Consider the following 21,539-nt stretch of genomic DNA (forward strand, 5'->3'; position numbering starts at 1 on the left):
CTCCCTCTGTATGCCAGAGAAGGGCTCACTTTCTAACTCTGTCTTACTATATATTATTTAAATTAGCCAAGAGCAGAGGTACAAAGCTAAGCCTCCCAAAATTTTAACTCAAAGGCAAGAGTTACCTGGTTTTTCATACTTTCTACTTTTTTTTTCCTTTCTCAGTGAAAGGCATAATAATAATTTGTAAAGCTTTCAATTCATGCTTCCAAGTCCTTAACAGCAATCTTTTTATGAGACATAAAGTTGTTTGAAAAGGAACAAAAAAGGAATAAGAAATGTGTGCCCTGCTGTGATGACACCAGTGTGCAAAATAAAACCCAGTTCCAAAATGGTGATATTTGCAGAAACTGTATATTTAATCAGATTTTTCTGATAGAAACATTTTATTGCCATTGCCAAAGAAGCAATAAAAATCAGAATTCATATGCATCTTTTTTTAATAAAAAATTAATTCCATATGAGCATATCTCATGGCTAGCTAAAGACCATTTTGATATAATCAAGGAAAAACTGGCTTTGCCTAATAACTTTTTTCTTGATAAACAATTCTGACCCTGTGATGGTGCTTGTCTTTCTAATATCATCTTATGGAAGTGACACTGTACAATGTTCTGGAAGGTGGACCTAGCTGGTACTTTGGGGATTCAAATTCTGATACTAAAGAACTTCCAAAATTCTGCAAAATATTGCTGAGGCTCAGACAGTTTCCACCACAAAATACTAGGACTTCCCTTGAAGAGGGGAAGAGGGAAACTTCACATTTGAGACTACTGAATACTCAGCTTTGTGTAGGAGTAACTAAGTACCCCAAAAATTAATATATGTTGTTCAAGGTCACTTTGAGAAATCAGCTTGGTTCACACAGGCATGACTGCTCAGGAAGGTCCAATCCAAAGGGTGGAATGAACTAACAAGAGTAAAAGTGACAAGATTAATTATTTTCTGATGATGCTTGGAGAAGGATGCCAACCAAGTAGCTGATAGTACAAGAAGGATGATACAGCACCACGTGAGAAACACCAGGGCTTTGGCCTCATAGACTGGAATTCCAGTTGGGTCACAAGCAAAACACTATAGGAAAGAGAAGCTAAAGACATAGAGATAAACCCAAGTCCATGACCCAAGCCCAGCTCTTACCTCTACAGTGGAATGCCCACCCTATCCAAGCAAAAAATTTACCAGGACTGTATGTGTAAAATGATATCACCTACTACTTCCTGGTGGAACTAAAAACTCCCAATTTAACCCCTGTCCTACTCAGAACTAGTGTTAAGACCAGAAAGGGTGTGTGTTGCTATTCACTCTAGAGTCAAGGAAAGGCATTGGCTGAGAAAATACAAAGAAGGACTAAATTTAGCTCCTGAGATTTCTTTCATCTTACATTTTAAAATTGCTTCTGTACTCTCCTTGGAAGTACAAATGTCATCTCATATTCCAAATGCTATTCAGTATATAAGCACTCTAGCACTGAACATAAATGGCATCAGCATTGCAATTCCCATCAATGGTATATAAGAAATTAGAAATTCAAGAGTAAATACTCAGTTTTTGAGAGTATTTGTCACATAGTTAGAAACCAAAATAAGTACTGAAATCAGTTTACTCAATGTATAATATAAACATTGTTGAACATGTTAAATTGCGTGACTTTTCTTTTCTGAATGCACTTAAATTGTATCCATTGATGCTAGACTAAGATGGATAATTCTATCTTTATAACTCTTCCAGTTTCATGACTCATAGTAGGTACTCCTTTGATTAATGATCTTCAAAGCAATATGTGCAAACCATGGCTATGACATCAGCTTTATGACCACAACTTTAACATTAGGTTTGCTGTACTGAAACTGTAGCTGTTCTACCCATATGGTTCATCAATAAAGCAAAAATAATTTTAACAAGTACAAAACTCCCTGGGGTTTCATGAATTCAGTTCTAATTTTGTCCATAGGAAAAGCGATGATGATTGTAGCTCTAAAATGCAATTATTTATTAAATCGCAATGATAGACCTTTATGCAGTTGATTAGAGCTCCAGCTGCTGCTGCTAAGTTGCTTCAATCATGTTCGACTCTGTGCGACCCCATAGACAGAAGCCCACCAGGCTCCCCCGTCCCTGGGATTCTCCAGGCAAAAACACTGGAGTGGGTTGCCATTTCCTTCTCCAATGCATGAAAATGAAAAGTGAAAGTGAAGTCACTGAGTCGTGTCCAACTCTCAGCGACCCCATGGACTGCAGCACACCAGGCTCCTCCGTCCATGGGATTTTCCAGGCAAGAGTACTGGAGTGGGGTGCCATTGCCTTCTCCTGATTAGAGCTAGGTATTAATAATGGTATGGACCTAAAAGAAGCAAAAGATATTAAGAAGAGGTGGCAAGGATACACAGAAGAACTATACAAAAATGATCTTCATGACCCAGATAAACATGATGGTGTCATCACTCACCTAGAGCCAAACATCCTGGAATGCAAAGTTAAGTGGGTCTTAGGAAGCATCACTGTGAACAAAGCTAGTGGACGTGATGGAATTCCAGTTGAGCTATTTCAAATCCTGAAAGATGATGCTGTGAAAGTACTGCACTCAATATGCCAGCAGATTTGGGAAACTCTCCAGTGGCCACAGGACTGGAAAGGTCAGTTTTCATTCCAATTCCAAAGAGAGGCAATGCCAAAGAATGTTCAAATTACCCCACAATTGCACTCATCTCTCATACTAACAAAGTAATGCTCAAAATTCTCCAAGCCAGGCTTCAACAGTACATGAACCGTGAACTTCCAGATGTTCAAGCTGGACTTAGAAAAGGCAGAGGAACCAAAGATCAAATTGCCAACATCCACTGGACCATCGAAAAATCAAGAGAGTTCCAGAAAAACATCTACTTCTGCATTATTGACTATGCCAAAGCCTTTGACTGTGCAGATCACAACAAACTGTAGAAAATTCTTAAAGATATGGGAATACCAGACCACCTGACCTCTCTCTTGAGAAATCTGTATGCAGGTTAAGAAACAACAGTTAGAGCTGGATACGAAACAACAGAATGGTTCCCAATTGGGAAAAGTGTACGTCAGTCTGTGTATTGTCATTCTGCTTATTTAACTTATATGCAGAGTACATCATGAGAAATGCTGGGTTGGATAAGCACAAGCTGGAATCAAGATTGCTTGGAGAAATATCAGCAACCTCAGGTATGCAGATGACACCACACTTACGGCAGAAAGCGAAGAAGAACTAAAGAGCCTCTTGATGAAAGTGAAAGAGGAGAGTGAAAAAGTTGGCTTAAAACTCAACATTTAGAAAACTAAGATCATGGCATCTGGTCCCATCACCTCATGGCAAATAGATGGGGAAACAATGGAAAGAGTGAGAGATTTTATTTTGGGGGGCTCCAAAATCACTGCAGATGGTGACTGCAGGCATGAAATTAAAAGACACTTGCTCCTTGGAATAAAAGCTATGACCAAACTAGGCAGCATATTAAAAAGCAGAGACATTACTTTGCCATCAAAGGTCCATCTAGTCAAAGCTTTGATTTTTCCAGTGGTCATGTATGGATGTGAGAGGTAGACTACAAATGAAAGCTGAACGCAGAAGAATTGATGCTTTTGAACTGTGGTGTTGGAGAAGACACTTGAGAGTCCCTTGGACTGCAAGGAGATCCAACCAGTCCATCCTAAAGGAAATCAGTCCTGAATATTCATTGGAAGGACTGATGCTGAAGCTGAAACTCCAACACTTTGGCCACCTAATGCGAAGAATTGACTCATTTGAAAAGACCCTGATGCTGGGAAAGATTGAAGGCGGGAGGAGAAAGGGAAGACAGAAGATGAGAGGGTTGGATGGCATCACTGACTCAATGGACATGAGTTTGACTAAGCTCTGGAAGTTGGTGATAGACTGGGAAGCCTGGTGACTCCATGGGGTCGCAAAGAGTTGGACACGACCAAGGGACTGAACTGAACTGAATTGAGGTATTAACAATAATTACCCCTCTAACCAAGCACAAATACTCTGGTTTCTCGTAGTTACAGCTACTTCTTGACTCTGAGGTCTGTGCTATTTGTTATATGTCACTCAGTTTGATTTGTTAAACTCAGCCCACCCAATCCCTGTAGGCATTTGAGTTTGCCCCTGCTGTTTAGCCTTGACCAAAAGAAGATCCTGCATTATCTGATAAGTGTCCTCACCTGCTCTTCATCTCTCTCATCTCTCTTGCAAAGCTGGGAAAAGACCCATGGAAATATAATGAAAGCAGAAGGCACTCACATTGACAACCAGAGCAACAGCCTCAATCCATGATATCAATGGGAACAACTATTATACTTAAGATCATTCTTTCTTTCTGGCTGAGATGCAAATATCCATGGGGTCAATATGCTACTTTTAAAGTGTTACTGTTGGTCGATCAGTCATGTCTGACTCTTTGTGACCCCATGGACTATAGCCTGCCAGGCTCCTCTGCATGTGGAATTCTCCAGGCAAGAATACTAGAGCGGGTTGCCATGCTCTTCTCCAGCGGATCTTCCTAACCCAGGAATCAAACCCAGATCTCCTGCATTGCAGGCAGATTCTTTACCATCTGAGTCATCACGGAAGCCCAGCAATATCAAGAACCAGTTTTTCTATCATTTTATATCTTAACATTTTCATTTTTTAATATTTATTTATTTGACTGCACTAAATCTGAGTTGCAGCACACGTCATCTTTTAGTTACAACACATGGGATCTTTAGTTGTGCCATGCAAACTGTTATTTACAGTATGTGGGATCAAGTTCCCTGACCAGGGATTGAACCCAGGCCCCCTGCATTGGGAGCCTGGAGACTTATCCACTGGACCACCAGGGAAGTGCCCTAACATTTTTTAAAGGCAAAAATTAAGAAAATTTTCTTGGTATCATGATAGTCTCATCATTTATTATAACTTTGCAGACTGACTAGGTATATAATGTCCAACAAAACTCAAAGATGAGGTCCTTATAAAATCAAGAGAGACAACAGGCCATGTAGAATATACTATTTTGCTGAAAGTCCTTAGGCATCCACTAGGTTCATTTTTCTGAATGCCCACTTTTCTCCTTCAGTGGTTTTGATTAAAATTCTGGAAATAGATGCAACTCTCTGGCAATACAGCAGGCAAAATGGAAAGCAGACCATATTAATCTGTCACTAAGCCTTAAATATTCCTTCTCTTCTCTTGTCTCATACAAAATGAGCCTCATCTACTATGTATTTTCATTCCACTGCCCCTTTCAGGTTATTGATCTTTGTATTATTTCTGCAAGCACATGGAAAGGTTTTATTATGTGTCTGAATTAAATCTATGATGCATACAGGCTGCTTGACTCAGCCAAATGAGTCTTTAATACACTTCAAAGTGAATCTTTAAAAAAATTTTTTTCATTGAGAACCATTTCCCATTACAACTTTTAAAGTTACTTGATAGCCTTATGCAGTTTTACAGCATGTACTAAATATAAATGAAGGGCAAATAAAAATAAATATTACACATCAGGAGTGCTCATAAAACCACTGTGTAATTGTTCTGTCCTCTAACCAAGCTCAAGAAAGTAGCACCCAAAATCCTATTTTTAATGTTCTACACTTTCTATTAAAACCTTATGACTGCTCCCGAGATAAGACCATATGTTTAAGCCAACATTAGGCAATTTCTCTTTTTCTCCCATTAAAACAACAAAACAACACAAAAAATCCAGAAGCTAAGCAAATTTAGCTTCAGCTTCTTAGGATCAACATTTTTAATTAGGAAAGTAAAGCATCTTAATCTTAAAAGCAAATTATTTATTCCTTGGGAATTTATTTTCCCATAATATATAATACTAAATGTTTTGAACACATTATTTAAAATAATAGATGAGTGTCTTGGCCCCAGGGCATAAATACACATATGATACACTAACAGTTTATTCTCTTAATTATTTACAATGGTTGTGTTCTCTAATAACATTTATGATGTGTTAAGAAAGTAAATCAAGGACAATTTAAAAGTAGAAGTCACAAAATATAGCTGAATGAAAATTGGAAACTTGAGTAGTTGAGTAATCGGAAACTTAAGATCAGCTCTAACACTGATCTTGTGTATCTAACATTGTAAATCACTTCTTCTCCAATTACTATTTTTATAATACTATTCCTATAATATTAATTCTTAAATAATGTAATTAAAGTGAGTTAATATTTAATTAATAATCAACATATAGGAATATATAACTTATATACCCACCCAAAAGATTGCCTACTCTGTTAGCAGACAATATAACAATAGCATCTGGGGGACTACAGATAGGAAAACTGAAGAACTAGAGTCCAAATCCATAATGTATATAGAAACAAAGTACAAGTTTTAAAGCTCTCTAGGAATAAATCAATACATAAAAAAATTAAATTCTGCCCATGAAGGAATGACTATTTCTGCCCCTAATTTCCTCAAGTTCAAATAGAAAGGTATCGGCAATTAAAGAAGTGGGGTGGATCTAAGGGGCAAAAAGCTTGTAAAGCTCTGCCTGCCCGGCTTACTTCACTTAGTATGACAATCTCCAGGTCCATCCATGTTGCTGCAAATGGCGTTACTTCATTCTTTTTTTATTGGTCAACAGTCCGTCATATAAATATACGGCATCTGCTTTATCCGTTCATCTGTGGATGAACATTCTGGTTGCTTCCAACTCTTGGCTACTGTAAATAGTGCTGCAGTGAACACTGAGGTGCCTTATCCTTTCCAACTATGGTTTTCTCCAGATAGACGCCCTGGAGTGGGACTCCTAGATCGTATCGTTGTTGTTGTTCAGTCGCCCAGTCGTGTCCGACACTGTGACTCATGAACTGCAGCATGCCAGGCCTCCCTGTCCCTTACCATCTCCCAGAGTTTGCCCAAGTTCACGCTCATTGCATTGGTGATGCCGTCCAGCCATCTCATGCTCTGATGCCCTCTTCTCCTTCTGCCCTCAGTCTTTCCCAGCATCAGGGACTTTTTCAATGAGTTGTCTGTTCGCATCAGATGACCAAAATAGCGGAGCTTCAGCTTCAGCATCAGTCCTTCCAGTGAATATTCAGTGTTGATCTTCCTTAATATTCAGGTTTGATCTCCTTGCTGTCCAAGGGACTTTCAGGGGTCTTCTCCAGCACCACAGCTCAAAGGCATAAATTCTTTGGCATTCTACCTTCTTTACGTTCCAGCTCTCATAACCGTACGTGATCATTGGGAAGACCATAGCCATGACTGTATGGACCTTTATTGGCAAAGTAATGTCTCTGCTGTTCAACACAGTGTCTAAGCTTGTCATCACTTTCCTGCCAAGAAGCAATCGTCTTCTGATTTTATGGCTGCAGTCACCATCCGTAGTGATTTTGGTGTCCAAGAAGAGGAAATCTGTCACTACTTCCACCTTTTCCCCTTCTATTTGCCATGCAGTAATGAGGCCAGATGCCATGATCTTAGTTTTTTAAATATTTAGTTTAAACCTGGCTCTCTCACTCTCCTCCTTCACCCTCATCAAGAAGCTCCTCTTCACTTTCTGCTATTAGAGTGGTATCATCTGCGTATCTGAGGTAGTTGATGTTTCTCCTGCCTATCTCAAATCCAGATTGTAACTCATTCAGCCCAGCATTCTTCATGATGTGCTCAGCATAAAGGTTAAACAGCAAGGTGACAGCAGACAGCCCTGTTGTATTCCTTTCTTGATCTTGAACCAATCAGTTGTTCCATACAGGGTTCTAATTGTTGCTTCTTGACCTGTCTACAGGTTTCTCAGGAGACAGGTAAGATGGTCTGGTATCCCCATCTCTTTAGGAGCGTTCCACAGTTTGTCATGATCTACACATTCACAGGCTTTAGTGTAGTTGAGGAAACATGGGTATTTTTCTGAAATTCCCTTGTTTTTTTCTATGATCCAGCAAATGTTGGCAATTTGATCTCTAGTTCCTCTTCCTTTTCTAAACCCAGTGTGGACATCTGGAAGTTCTTGGTTAGCATAATGCTGAAGCCTAGCAGGCAAGATTTTAAGCATGATCTTACCAGCATGGGAGATGAGTGCAACTGTCCAATGCTTAGCACATTCTTTGGTACTACCCTTCTTGGGACCTGGGATGAGGATTGACTTTTTCCAGCCCTGTCACCACTGCTGGGTCTTTCAGATTTGCCGACATAATGAATGTAAAACGTTGATGGCATCCTCCTTTAGGGATCTGAATAGTTCTGCTGGAATTTCATTGCATCTACTAGCTTTATTAACAGCTTCTTAAAGCCCACTTGACTTTGCACTCCAGAATGTCTGGCTCTGGGTGACTAACCACATCATGGTAGTAATTCAATTCATTAATATCTTTTTTAATACAGTTCTTCCATATTATCTTTCATTCTCTTCAGCATCTACTAGGTTTCTACCATTTTTATCCTTTTTTATGTCCACCTTTGGCCGGAATATTCCCTTGATGTTTCCAGTTTTCCTGAGCAGATCTCTAGTCTTTCCCCTTTTGTTGCTTTCTTCTATTATTAAACACTGTTCATTGAAGAAGGCCTTCTTGTCTCTTCTAGCTATCCTTTGAAACCTGCGTTTAATTGGATGTACCTTTCACTCTCTCCCTTGTTTTTTGCTTTTCTTCATTCTTCCACTATTCACAAAGCCTCCTCAAATAACCATGACCTCCTTCTGGTATGCTGGAAACACTCTGTATTCTCATCTGGGTGGTGGTTACAGTTAAACAATGTGTATGTGTGTGTGCGTGTGTGTGTAGAAATTCAAAACAGATTAGTATATAAACATAAACATACATATAAAAATTTATCACTTGAGACTTGTATGCCTTGTAGGGTATATGCCATATACTGCAACAAAAAATTAATAAATAAGTACTTTACATCTTGGTAGCAGAAGTAGGTGAAAGTTTTATCCAAGTTCTCTTTTCAGTGGAGAAGTAAGAGATGAACTTCCTGATGGTTTGCTTCCTTCCTCATTGTCCAGCATTAAGAACCATGACCCCTTTTGGGTCACTTTCATTCTCTTTAACATATTGGTCTCTTCCTATATGATGTATATACTCATTTCCTGAGACTGTCATAAGTAAATTATTACAGATTTAATGGCTTAAAAGAACAGAAATTTATTCTCTCCAAGTTCTGGAGATGAGAAGGGAAGATCGAAATGTCAACAGGACTGTACGTCCCCAGAAAGCTCTAGGGAAGGATTCTTCCTTGCCTCTTCCAGCTTCCAGTGGCCCCAAGTGGCCCCTGAGTTGCAGCCGTATCTCTTCAAGTTCTGCCTCTGTCATCACATGGCCTTCTCTGAGTCTCAAAGTTTCTGTGTCTTTTCTTCTGACACAAGAACACTTGTCACTGGATGTAGGACACACCCAGATAATCTCATCTAGATCCAGAGTGATCTCATCAGAGACCTTTTATCTTTTCGACAGGATGGCTCAGATGGTAAAGAATCCACCTGCAATGCAGGAGACCCTGGTTCCATCCCTGGGTCAGGAAGACTCACTGGAGAAAGGAAGGGCTACCCACTCCAATATTCTTGCCTGGAAAATCACATGGACAGAGGAGCCTGGTAGGCTATAGTTCATGGGGTCACACATAGTCAGACATGACTGAGCAACTAACACTTTCACTTTTCAGAGACCTTTAACTTAGTTAAATCTGCAGACTTTGTTTTTTTTTTTTTTTACCAAATAAGGCCACATTCACAGGTTCTTGGTATTAGGATATGGACATATTTGGGGGGATGGGCACCATTCAATCCACTAAAATGTGTATAGACTAAAATGAATGCAATTTTCCACTATAATAAAGTTAATATAATGTACCTTGTTTGGTCAGTTAAGAACAATGAAATGTATATTTGATTTGTGTGTTTTCCAGATGTAAAAGCAGCTTTGTTTACCTCATCTGACCTTCATAATCAGACTGCCTATAATAAAAAAAAAGATTTGCTGTGGTAATCAGAATATACAGTTGACACTTCAACAAGGCAGGGTCGAAAATTTCCATTTAACTTAAAAATTACAGTCTGCCTTTTGTATTCACAATTGCTCCATATCTGCAGCTTCAACAAAGCACAGCTCATGTAGTATTGTAGTATTTACTGTTGGGAAAAAAAGCCAGTGCAAATTTGTGTTCTTCAAGGGCCAACCGTATTTATTTATCACCTATTCATTTATTTAATCAATTGGAACCCTACTAGCAGGAGGCAGCACTGAAAGTTTTAGTTCAAAATAGAGAATTAGTTTAAGCCCATTTCAAAGAAAGAGAACATGACATTTAACTTCTAACTCACGAAGGAAAGGGTTCAAAATAACTTCAACAGTAACACCTATGTAAAATGATAGCATGTGATAAAGGATAAAATTCTTCAGGTAAAACTTCCCAAATAACAAGTTGAAACTTTCCAAGTAACAAGTTGAACAAACATAGAAATGTTTGACTAAAAATATAAAGTTAGTCCTTAACTAAAGTTAAGAAACTCTGTTTTCTTCTTTTATGGTGGCTAACTTTTGCCCAGCTTAAGAGATAACAATATGCTATTTTTTATAAATCAATACAACTACTTTTCAAGTATCAAACATTGTCTACAAGTTTAGAAACAGCTGAGTCCTTCACAAGCATGCATTTTTTTCTTTTCTTCCACAAATTACCTTATAATAAATATGTATATTTGATCTGTGCACTTTATATGTACTTTTTAAGTGTATGATATATATTCCTTTTTAAAACAAACCACTATTGTAATTAAGTATCTGAATTTATATTGGTGAATATTGAGCAATTATTTATGTAAAACAAATATTCTACTAACAAAAAGTCCTGTAAGTAATTTATGGGTATTGTATATTTAATACTGCATATTGTATATTTATGGGTATTGTATATTATAATTCAATTTACAAAAATTTGATTTTTCTACAGCTACCATCTCTGAATAAAATGAGACTCATCTCTGCTACTTATTTAAAATGCAATGGTTATCACATAAGAAACACCTTCGGCTTTCACCAACTGGGTAAGTGATCATCACAAACCAAATATCCTTCACTGCTCTTTTGTCTTTTCAGTCTTAAAAAAAGAGGATTTCACTTTGTCAAATAGCTGCACAAAAATGGAGAACTGCCTTTCATTATTGTGCAAAAGACAAGATTCCATGAAAACTGCTAAGAAGCATTTTTCTGCAAAGCATATCATAAAGTATGGACTTAAAAAGACTTTTGTATTACCAATATTATAATTGGGCAGATGTCTGCTGCAAATATCCATGTCTGCATTTAAAAGCCAGGTTTTCCTAAGATCAACTGTTGGAAGCACTTTGGATTACAGCACAAAATACTCATTGATTATTTTGCAAATGAACATTCTAGTTCCTCTGACAATTTTATAGGTGTTTTAGAAGATGGCCTGGAAAATGAAAAGCATAGGCAGTGGGACAAGATGTAGCACCAGAAGTAAGAACATAAGGCAGAAGAGCATCGGCTGAGAGCTAGACCTTGGACAGAAGCCAGTAGCTGTATCCCATCAAGCCCGCATCTTCCTCAAGGCATGCTGGGATTCCAAATGGTTTGGCAAATGGGGGGATGCCAAATAATTAAACAACTACACAGATACTATGTATAAAATGACTAATGAGAACCTACTGTATAGCACAGGGAACTCTACTCAATGCTCTGTGGTGACCTAAAGGGGAAAAAAAAAATCCAAGAAAAGAAGGGATACATGTATATGTATAGCTGATTCACTTTGCTATACAGCAGAAACTAACACAAGGTTGTGAAACAGTTATACTCCAATACAATTTTAAAAATAAATAAATAAAAGGGTTAAGAATATGCAAGAAAAAAACCTATGCATGGTTGAGAGCTGTGTGAAAGAAACTAACAAGAATGAGTTAGGGAATAATAGTAGAGAGTAGATATTTTAGAGGATAATCTGGAAAGACCTCTCTGAGGAGGTGGTCTCTCTTTCAGAGTTCATAACTGGACCACAGTCAAGGTAAATTCTGTTTCATGATCAGAATGTCAACATTTCAGCTCTAAGGTACAGTGCAAAAATGACCAGCTTCTTCAAAATAAACCTGTTACATGCCTCGTGTCCCTCTTAAAGCATGACAATCACTTGGACACCAAAAAGTTGATGTAAAAAGAAGATAATGAGTAGATTCTGGTGATTTGTCTTCTAGTTTTATGAAATTCCAAACTCACTGTAAACAGCTTACAGAAGTAGGCAGCTCATTAGGTTCAGTCCGTAGCAAGATAGTACACAGCACTTAATCCTCACCAGGGTACTACTGGTACATTCAAGTCTACAAAAGAAATAAATTTCAGCACTCAATTGCCAACTCCAGTCACACTGAATAGAAACAGGGAAAGACGTACTTACCGAATGTGAAAATAACCTGAATGCAAAGCAGGTTAGCTACTTTGGTGTTAATAAATTACTATGTACTTTAACCAGTGGAGTAGCCAAATGTATGTAATATATGTGTATATACAGTTCTAAGCATTCAACAAATTTCAGTCTGTTCTATTAATAGTTTAGAAATTTTGCTTTATTAAATAGGCTGTAGAGTTTCTTGAAGAAAGATCATCAAATGTAGAAAAGCAGGGGAGAAAAGAAAGAAAAAAATAGTATCTCTGTGGTAGATCAAAGGTAATAATGGCCTCAGTTTGCCATCCTTCCCTATATCTATAACCTCTGTCTGTAATTCTATAGCAATCTCCCATCCTGTGCTCAGACATCTGAACTCATTTTAGGCCAGTAAGATTGTGATGAGTGTGACACAAACAAGCACATGGAAGATACTTGCATGAGAGCTTGCTTCTGTCACTATCATAAGAAAGGCATGCCCCGGGTAGCCCTCTTGTGCCAGGGAATGAGAAATAACAAGAACCAGAGCTGAGTTGCCCCAGTCATCCTAGCAAAGCTATCCTAGAAGCCTCCCAGACCTGGAAGAGAGCCTAGCTAAGATCAGCAGAGCCCCTATGCAACCTCCAGCTGACTGCAAACATGTGAAAAAGAAAAGTGAAAGCATTACTTGCTCAATCGTGTCCGACTCCTTGTGACCCCGAGGACTGCAGCCTGCCAGGCTCCTCTGTTCATGGAATTCCCCAAGCAAGAATCCTGGAGTGAAGTGGGTTGCCATTTCCTTCTCCAAGAGATCTTCCCAACCCAGGGGAACACCTGAGATGAACCCAATCCAGTCCTGATTGGTTGAACCTACAGACTCAGAAGCTAAATAAACACATATTGCTATATCCCACTGAAGATTGCTATTGTTTATTAGAGACAATTATTACAACAATCAATTTCTGATACACACACTTCTGAAACAGAACAGTTTAAAACTACGTAAATTTTACTTCAGCTTTTTGTCCAATTTATGAACTTTCTAAAGGATAAACATAGCTATCTACATTAGCATAGAGCACTATGAGTTCTAGTTTCTTAGATTTAATCAGCACACTAAGCTAATAGAGACACTAGGAGAGAAAAATCCAATGGTGATTCTGATAACAAAAGTTCCCTGCAGTAAATCAGAGAGATTTCTGAGTTGCCATACAGGCAACAAGCAAGGAAAAATTCTAGGATGGGGGTGGGGGTAGGGTGGGGAGCAGACTATCTCATCAAGTCAAGAAAGTAACATGTGTTAAACGTAGGGAGTCAAGTTGGAAATAAGAGTTGGGTTGGAGGAAGGCATTCCAAATAGAAAGAACAGCCTGACACTTCTCTGGCTAACTCAGGTAAACAAAAGAACTTATTGGAAAGCTTCTAGGTAGCTCGCAGAATCAGAAGGAAAGCCAACCCTGCAAGCTTAAGTAAGGATAAGTAAGGGTACCCTGAGAGACTTCAGTAGCAATAACAGGTCTCTTCTGGACGTTTTCCTTAGAACAAGTCAGTATCAACCAACTTTAAGCCTAAACTGTGACTCTGTTCAAAGTTAGAGACCCGGCAAAGATTATCCAAATGTGCCAGGGTTATGGACACTCCCTTCACCCACTCCCTACGCAGGGGAAGGAACGCAGACCACTGTGATTGACAGCTCTCCTAGACCCATGACCTGAGCAGGAGGGGAGATCTCTAAAGTAAAGGGGACATGTTTCAGGGCGGGCAAAAACAATACATGTCTACTAGAAACAAGAAGAGCAAGTGAGCAAGAATTCTAGCTTATGTGAGACAATAAAGGGGGATAAACCACCTACTTTAGATTGGATTCCAGCTGAGAAGGGAAATGGGCCATGTGCATCCAAAAAAAAAAAACCTAATGTCTCTAAGAAAGTTTTTCCATCTTTAGCAAGGGCTGCTCTTCTCTTACCCTAAAGGAGTTTAGCAGCTGGGAGTTCGATCTGGTCATGAAAATGTGATTGTTTCCCAGCATGGCTCCCACTGGCCCACAGGATACTGGAAAACGACCCAGTAAAAATAGCTACTCCAAAGCCTGTGCATCAGAGCATGGGCAAGGGGGATCATATGACTGACTCCAGTGGGTGAAATGAATATGACCATAATTCCTAAGGAGGAAGTCTCTAGGCCCCATTATCTTTTTCTGAAGCAGGTAAACTGAAGTGTAATATGAAACAATTAAATTTAAGGATTTCAGTTGGGAGAAATTTTACGAAGTGAACCTGTGCCCTGTAAAACTGTACTACTGAATTTATCCAGAAATGATTCGACAGGGGGAAACGGTCAGCTACAGTCCCCTGCCACATTTGCAGGGCTCAACACAATAGTACAAACTGGACCCCCTCTTCTGTTTATCTAAAGATTTTTAAATATTTAAAGTTAATACACTGTTAAATGAAATAGGTTCTCTACTCTTCTGCCTTGGCAAATATTCCTGCAGAACAGCCTGGGAGGCCTGGTTCAAATGTACAATCCTCTGACCTTTGGGGGTACTTCGCTAGAGCATGAAGTGCAAGAAGAGTCAGTCCCCAGCCTTAGGCCTGACCCTGTTCCATTTTCCTTCCTACGCCAGCTACATCCCACGTCTCAAAGGTCTTCATACACACACATATAGAAATCCCGGCTCAAGAATTGAAGCTCACCCCCAATGCCCCATACCCTGCCATCAGCCTCTCCTTGACCACGCTTGGTGGCAGGGTGTGTGTACCAGAGCGCTTATATCCTCTTGTGACGACAGACTCTTAGGAAGGGGTCTGCTGAAGTGAGCCCTGTAATGTGATACCAAACCCCCTTCTTTTTGCCTGATCCTACAGGGTCACTGCAGGCAGGTAGATCATTGCTCATTATTAGTCCCATTAAGGACTGCTCAGCTGTCTCACCTAAGGTCATGCGCATTCCAGGGGCATCCCACATTCAATGACTGACTGATGTGAGACTAAACAGGACTGCCCCACCTGGCCCAATTCTAGGTCCCGAGCTCCCAGGCAGTCAGCTAAGACTTTTGCTGGACCTGTGTGCATGTGCGGTCAGTCACTAAGTCCTTCTTACTCTCTGCGACCCCATGGGCTGCAGCCCGCCAGGCTCCTCTGTCCTTGGGATTTTTCCAGGCAAGAATACTGGAGTGGGTAGCCATTCCCGCCTCCAGGGGATCTTCCTCACCCAGGGATTGAACCTGCATCTCTTGGGTCTCCTTCATCGGCAAGCGGATTCTTTATCACTACCTGCCACCTGGGAAGCTCTGCAACATAGCTCAACTTCACTCTCTGCACAGTTCCGCTTCCTTCCCTGAGCTTCTCCAGGTTTCCATCTCAAGACCACTTCTTTCTAAACAGGCTGCATGCTAAGCTCCTCAGAAACTGCTTCCTGAGAAGTCCAACCCGAGCGCTGGCAGAGAACCTGGGAGCAGGTTCAACACTATGTGTGCAGGGATTCCCGGACACTGCGGTCCAAAGAGACAGAGCACAGGTTCGCTGGGGCACATTCCCTTGGTCCCCTGGACCCAGCAACGATCATCTGAACGATGAGGAACACTTTTCCACTGGCTCCTCCCATTGGGCATCCATCCTCCTTCAGCCCTGCACCTTTGGGTTCCCCAGTGTGAACCAGCTGGGGGACGCGTGCATTGAAGAAGGCTCTGGGGAGGACTGCAGAGAGACAACACAAGTGTTGCAGCAGAATCCTGGCAGGAAGAGAAGAATCTGAGCTTCCATGCTCTGTCCACCACAGCTGTGGTTAAAAATCAGAAGAGACCTGAGTATGTGCAACGTGGGCCCCGAGGGCCTCTATTTCACACGAGGACAGGAAAGGAGACAGCAGGGGGCATGCTATTTACAACTGACTCTCACTTAATGAAGATTTCTCCATCTTGACATACAGCTTAAAAGCAATAATAATTCCTAACATGTATATAGCATGCTCATACATATTTATATGTCCCAACTTCCCACAAGGTAACTATTACCATTACTTTTCAAGGCTTAAAGGAAGGAAAGGAAAATGAATATGTCTTACAGAGCACTGATATAAGAAATATACCTTATGCATCACTTATCTCTGACTATCAGAGACAAAGATAAAAATAAAACTAAAACAATCTGAATATGTCTTACAGAGCACTGATATAAGAAATATACCTTATGCATCACTTATCTCTGACTATCAGAGACAAAGATAAAAATAAAATTAAAACAATCGGAGGCAGTTTTGCCCAGCATTGTCCTTAGCATTCTATTCTGAAGAGTACATGAGAATACAATGAGATAGCACCCTTGTGACAGGGAGACACTGATATACTTCTTCCAGAGGGAAAGTTGAAAATATGTACCAAACATTATTTTTAAATATCTATTTATTTGGAATACTACTCAGCCATAAAAAAGAATGAAATTTTGTCTCTTGAACAAGGATGAACTTGAAGGGCATTATGCTAAGCTCAGACAGTAAAGCATCTGCCTGCAATGCGGGAGACCTGGGTTCAATCCCTGGGTCAGGAAGATTCCCTGGAGAAGGAAATGGCAACCCACTCCAGTATTCTTGCCTGGAAAATCGCATGGACAGAGGAGCCTGGTAGGCTACAGTCCATGGGGTCGCAAAGAGTTGGACACGATTGAGCTACTTCACTTCACTGTGCTAAGTGAAATAAGACAGACAAAAAAAGACAAATTCAGTATGACATCACTTATATGTGGACTCTAAAATATATAACAAAGTAGTGAATATAACAGAAAAGAAGCAGACTTACAAATATAGAGAGAAACTAGTGGTCATCTTTGAGGAGATGGAAGGGGAAGGGGCGATGTAGGGGTAGTGGATTAAGAAGCACAAACTATTAGGTATAAAATGAGCTACAAGGTTATACTGTACAACATGGAGAATATAGCCAATATTTTATTATAAATGTAAGTGGAATATAACCTTTAAAAATTATGAACTACTATATTGTACACATGTAATTCATATTGTATATCAAGCATACTTCATTTTAAAAAAAGCAAAAATAATCACTCCAGACATCCTCAAAGGCGAGTAGAAAGTTGATATACAAAAGTGTTCACTGTACTCTTATTTTTAATAACAGATAATTGGAAACATCTGAAATGCCCCAAAATATAGGATAGTAAAATAAATATCCAGCTTTCCTGGTAGCTTAGACGGTAAAGTGTCCACCTACAATGTGGGAGACTCGGGTTCAATCCCTGAGTCGGGAAGATCCCCTGGAGAAGGAAATGGCAACCCACCTCAGTACTCTTGTCTGGAAAATCCCATGGACGGAAGAGCCTGGGAGGCTGCAGTCCAAGGGGTCGCAAAGAGTCGGACATGACTGAGCAACTTCACTTTCACCTTCAAAATAAAATATGGTGCATCCATATGTTATCTTCTGGATTTCTGAAAATTTATATTTTTGAAGAACAGTCAATGACAAATTAAGTGACAAAGCATCATTTAAAACTATCCAGCATTTGACAGATTTGATTTAGGTGTAAACATCTTCACATACACCACATGCAAGTATGGTAGTGTAAATTTACATATGCATTAATATGTCTGAATAGAGGAAGTAGAAAATATATTAATAATGGATAATTCTGAGTAATTACCAGCATAGTTACCTGAGTTGTTGTTTAGTTACTAAGTCATATCCAACTCTTTTGTGACCCTACGGACTATAGCCCCCCAGACTCCTCTGTCCATGGGATTCCCCAGGCAAGAATACTGGAGTGGGTAGCCATTTCCTTCTCCAGGGAATCTTCCTGACCCCAGGGATCAAACTTGTATCTCCTGAACTGGCAGGCATGTTCTTTACCACTGTGGCACCAGGGAAGTCCAGTTACATAAGTAGTAGTAGATAATTCAGGGCACTTTTAGTTTTGCTTTTATACTGTTCAATATGTCTTAAATTTTTAAATATAAATTCAGAAATGTGTTTTTCTTTAAATAAATAAAGGAAGTAATACCATTTTTTCCAAAATGTATAACCTAAGAGGAAAATCAAGATAAAATTACCATAACTTTAAATATCCTAAAAACAGTTTCAGAAGTTTAAACATATATTACTTCTTAATCTCAATAATTTTTTGTTTAAAGAAAGAGGATTGATAGATGTTCTGAAGATGAATAAGATACCAAATAATCCCCATTCCTTTAATTTGTACCCTTGACATTTTTCATTAACTATCTTCACTGTATTTGGGAAGGCTACGGACTAACCTCTCTCTTCTAAAACTAGAATTTTAAGTGAATCAATGTGAAGGAGGTACAGTGGTCTACTGAGTCCTTTTAGGGGAAGAACTATAGATTATATTGATTGTGAAAACTCTTAAGGGCAAATGAAAAGCAAGGCAGCAAACTTTATATCGAATACCAACACTTGCCCCTGGCTATAATATAGAGTTAACCAAGCTACTTTGCTTCAGCAAGATCACAGGGTATTTTGTCCACAAAATACTTCTAAGGTTCAGGCAGGGTCAGTGATTCAGTTCAAGTTATAGAATAAGAGACAGCCTCAGGTAAAACTGGAAAACCAACAAAGTTTGTCTTCGGCACTGTATGAGCCACATGTTTGTGCAGAAATGTATCCTTCTTTGGAATTCCTCCTCTCACTCTATGGCTGCAAAGTCCCTGTCCTTTATCTGAACACATCCTCAGTCTCACCCCAGTTATCAAGGTTGAGCCATAATAGATGATGCTTCCTTCCCAGAAGTAGCCTGACTATGTGACACTCTTACTACTGTCTGTCTGTCCCTTCAGTTCAGTTCAGTTGCTCAGTCATGTCTGGCTCTTTGCGACCCCATGAATCGCAGCACACCAGGCTTCCCTGTCCATCACCAACTCCAGAAGTCCACCCAAAACCATGTCCATCGAGTCGGCGATGCCATCCAGCCATCTCATCCTCTGTCGTCCCCTTCTCCTCCTGCCCTCAATCTTTCCCAGAATCAGGGTCTTTTCAAATGAGTCAGCTCTTCCCATCAGGTGGCCAAAGTATTGGAGTTTCAGCTTCAGCATCAGTTCTTCCAATGAACACCTAGGACTGATCTCCTTTAGGATGGACTGGTTGGATCTCCTTGCACTCCAAGGGACTCTCAAGAGTCTTCTCCAACAACACAATTCAAAATCATCAATTCTTCAGCGCTCAGCTTTCTTTATAGTCCAACTCTCACATCCATACATGACCACTGGAAAAACCATAGCCTTGACTAAATGGACCTTTGTTGGCAAAGTAAAGTCTCTGCTTTTTAATATGCTGTCTAGGTTGGTCATGGGGAAACAGTGGAAACAGTGTCAGACTTTATTTAGGGGGGGTTCCAAAATCATTGCAGATGGTGACTGCAGCCATGAAATTAAAAGACTCTTACTCCTTGGAAGAAAAGTTATGACCAACCTAGATAGCATGTTCAAAAGCAGAGACATTACTTTGCCAACTAAGGTCCATCTAGTCAAGGCTATGGTTTTTCCAGTAGTCATGTATGGATATGAGAGTTGGACTGTGAAGAAGGCTGAGCACCGAAGAACTGATGCTTTTGAACTGTGGTGTTGGAGAAGACTCTTGAGAGTCCCTTGGACTGCAAGGAGATCCAACCAGTCCACTCTAAAGGAGATCAGCCCTGGGTGTTCTTTGAAAGGAAGGATGCTAAAGCTGAAACTCCAGTACTTTGGCCACCTCATGTGAAGAGTTGACTCATTGGAAAAGACTCTGATGCTGGGAGGGATTGGGGGCAGGAGGAGAAGGGGATGACAGAGGATGAGATGGCTGGATGGCCTCACAGACTCGATGGACATGAGTTTGAGTGAACTCCGGGAGATGGTGATGGACAGGCAGGCCTGGCGTGCTGTGATTCATGGGGTCGCAAAGAGTCGGACACGACTGAGCGACTGAACTGAACTGAGAGGTCATGAATAAGACAAAGAATGGCTGTACAGGGTGAACTGGAGACACTCGGATGAGAGAGACACCCTGGCGTAGGCAAGTCTTCGGGGTCACCTTCCCAACAGCCCCCCATCCCGGTAGTGCCAAGCCCTGATTGACAGAGCAGTGTTAACAAACCTTTTTACAGCATTTTGTTGGAGTTAGTGGAAGCAGTAAAAAGGGAAGAGAAGAGAGACAAGAAATGGGGCAAAAGCTTAGAATCTGAGTTGATGAAATTGCCCAAGAAACTCCACAGAAACAGAAAGCTGAATATTCAACTCGATAGATCATCTGATCTAGAGTTGCCCTTTCCATTACCTGTGGCTTCAGTAAAGTTGGTAGCACACAAATGCCTGGTGATTAATGGTCCCCATTGGGAACAACTAGATGAGGAAAAGGATAAGAACTCTCAAAAATGATTAAATGAGTCATTTCCTGAATTTCTTCTGAGAAATTCAGGTAACTCTCTGAGACAAAAAGATTAGGAAAAATGTTAGCCACGTTTCTCCTTGGGAGCCTTCTGTGCTGTTCAAGTTTCTTGCTCTTCAAATACCAGGGGGTGTGGGGAGGGGGGCGCATTTAGCCAATTTCATGTGATTCTCAAAGGTCAGGCTGTCTCAAATGACCCGTGAGCTACAGAAGCTAAACCAGAACACATATGACAGCAGTGCCATCCCAAAGTGTCACATAATCTCAGAACATGGCCAAAATACTGAGTCCTCATTGGATCAGAGACTTCCTATGAAAGTTTCTGAACAAAAGCTATCAGATTATGATAGCCTTTCTTTTCTGTCATTTCACTTAGGCTTTCTGGACTAGAAGTTCTTCTAAGACATATTTGAGCAAGTCTCTAAGAAGTGATGAACCCAGAGCAAGCTGATTAGTACTGGTTGTCATGGATACCTGTAGATAATCTGAATGTACAGCTGGTCATTATGTTGCTTCTTGGTGGTCTTAATGAAGCTACAGGAAACAGTTACTTAATCTGTCTGCTAGCTGGCTGATCCAAACAAACAGCATTAGGTGGAAGCACACCAATATTTTTAACACTTTCCTAGCTGTTAATACTTCCCAGGTGGTGCAAGTAGTAAAGAACCCCCCTGCCAATGCAGGAGACAAAAGAGATGCAGTTTCAACGCCTGGGTCAGGAAGAGCCCCTGGGGAAGGAAGTGGCAGCCCACTCCAGTATTCTTGCCTGGAGAATCCCATGGACAGAGGAGTCTGGCG

This window comes from Capra hircus, chromosome 1, assembly GCF_001704415.2.
Source record: "Capra hircus breed San Clemente chromosome 1, ASM170441v1, whole genome shotgun sequence".
NCBI lineage: Eukaryota > Metazoa > Chordata > Mammalia > Artiodactyla > Bovidae > Capra > Capra hircus.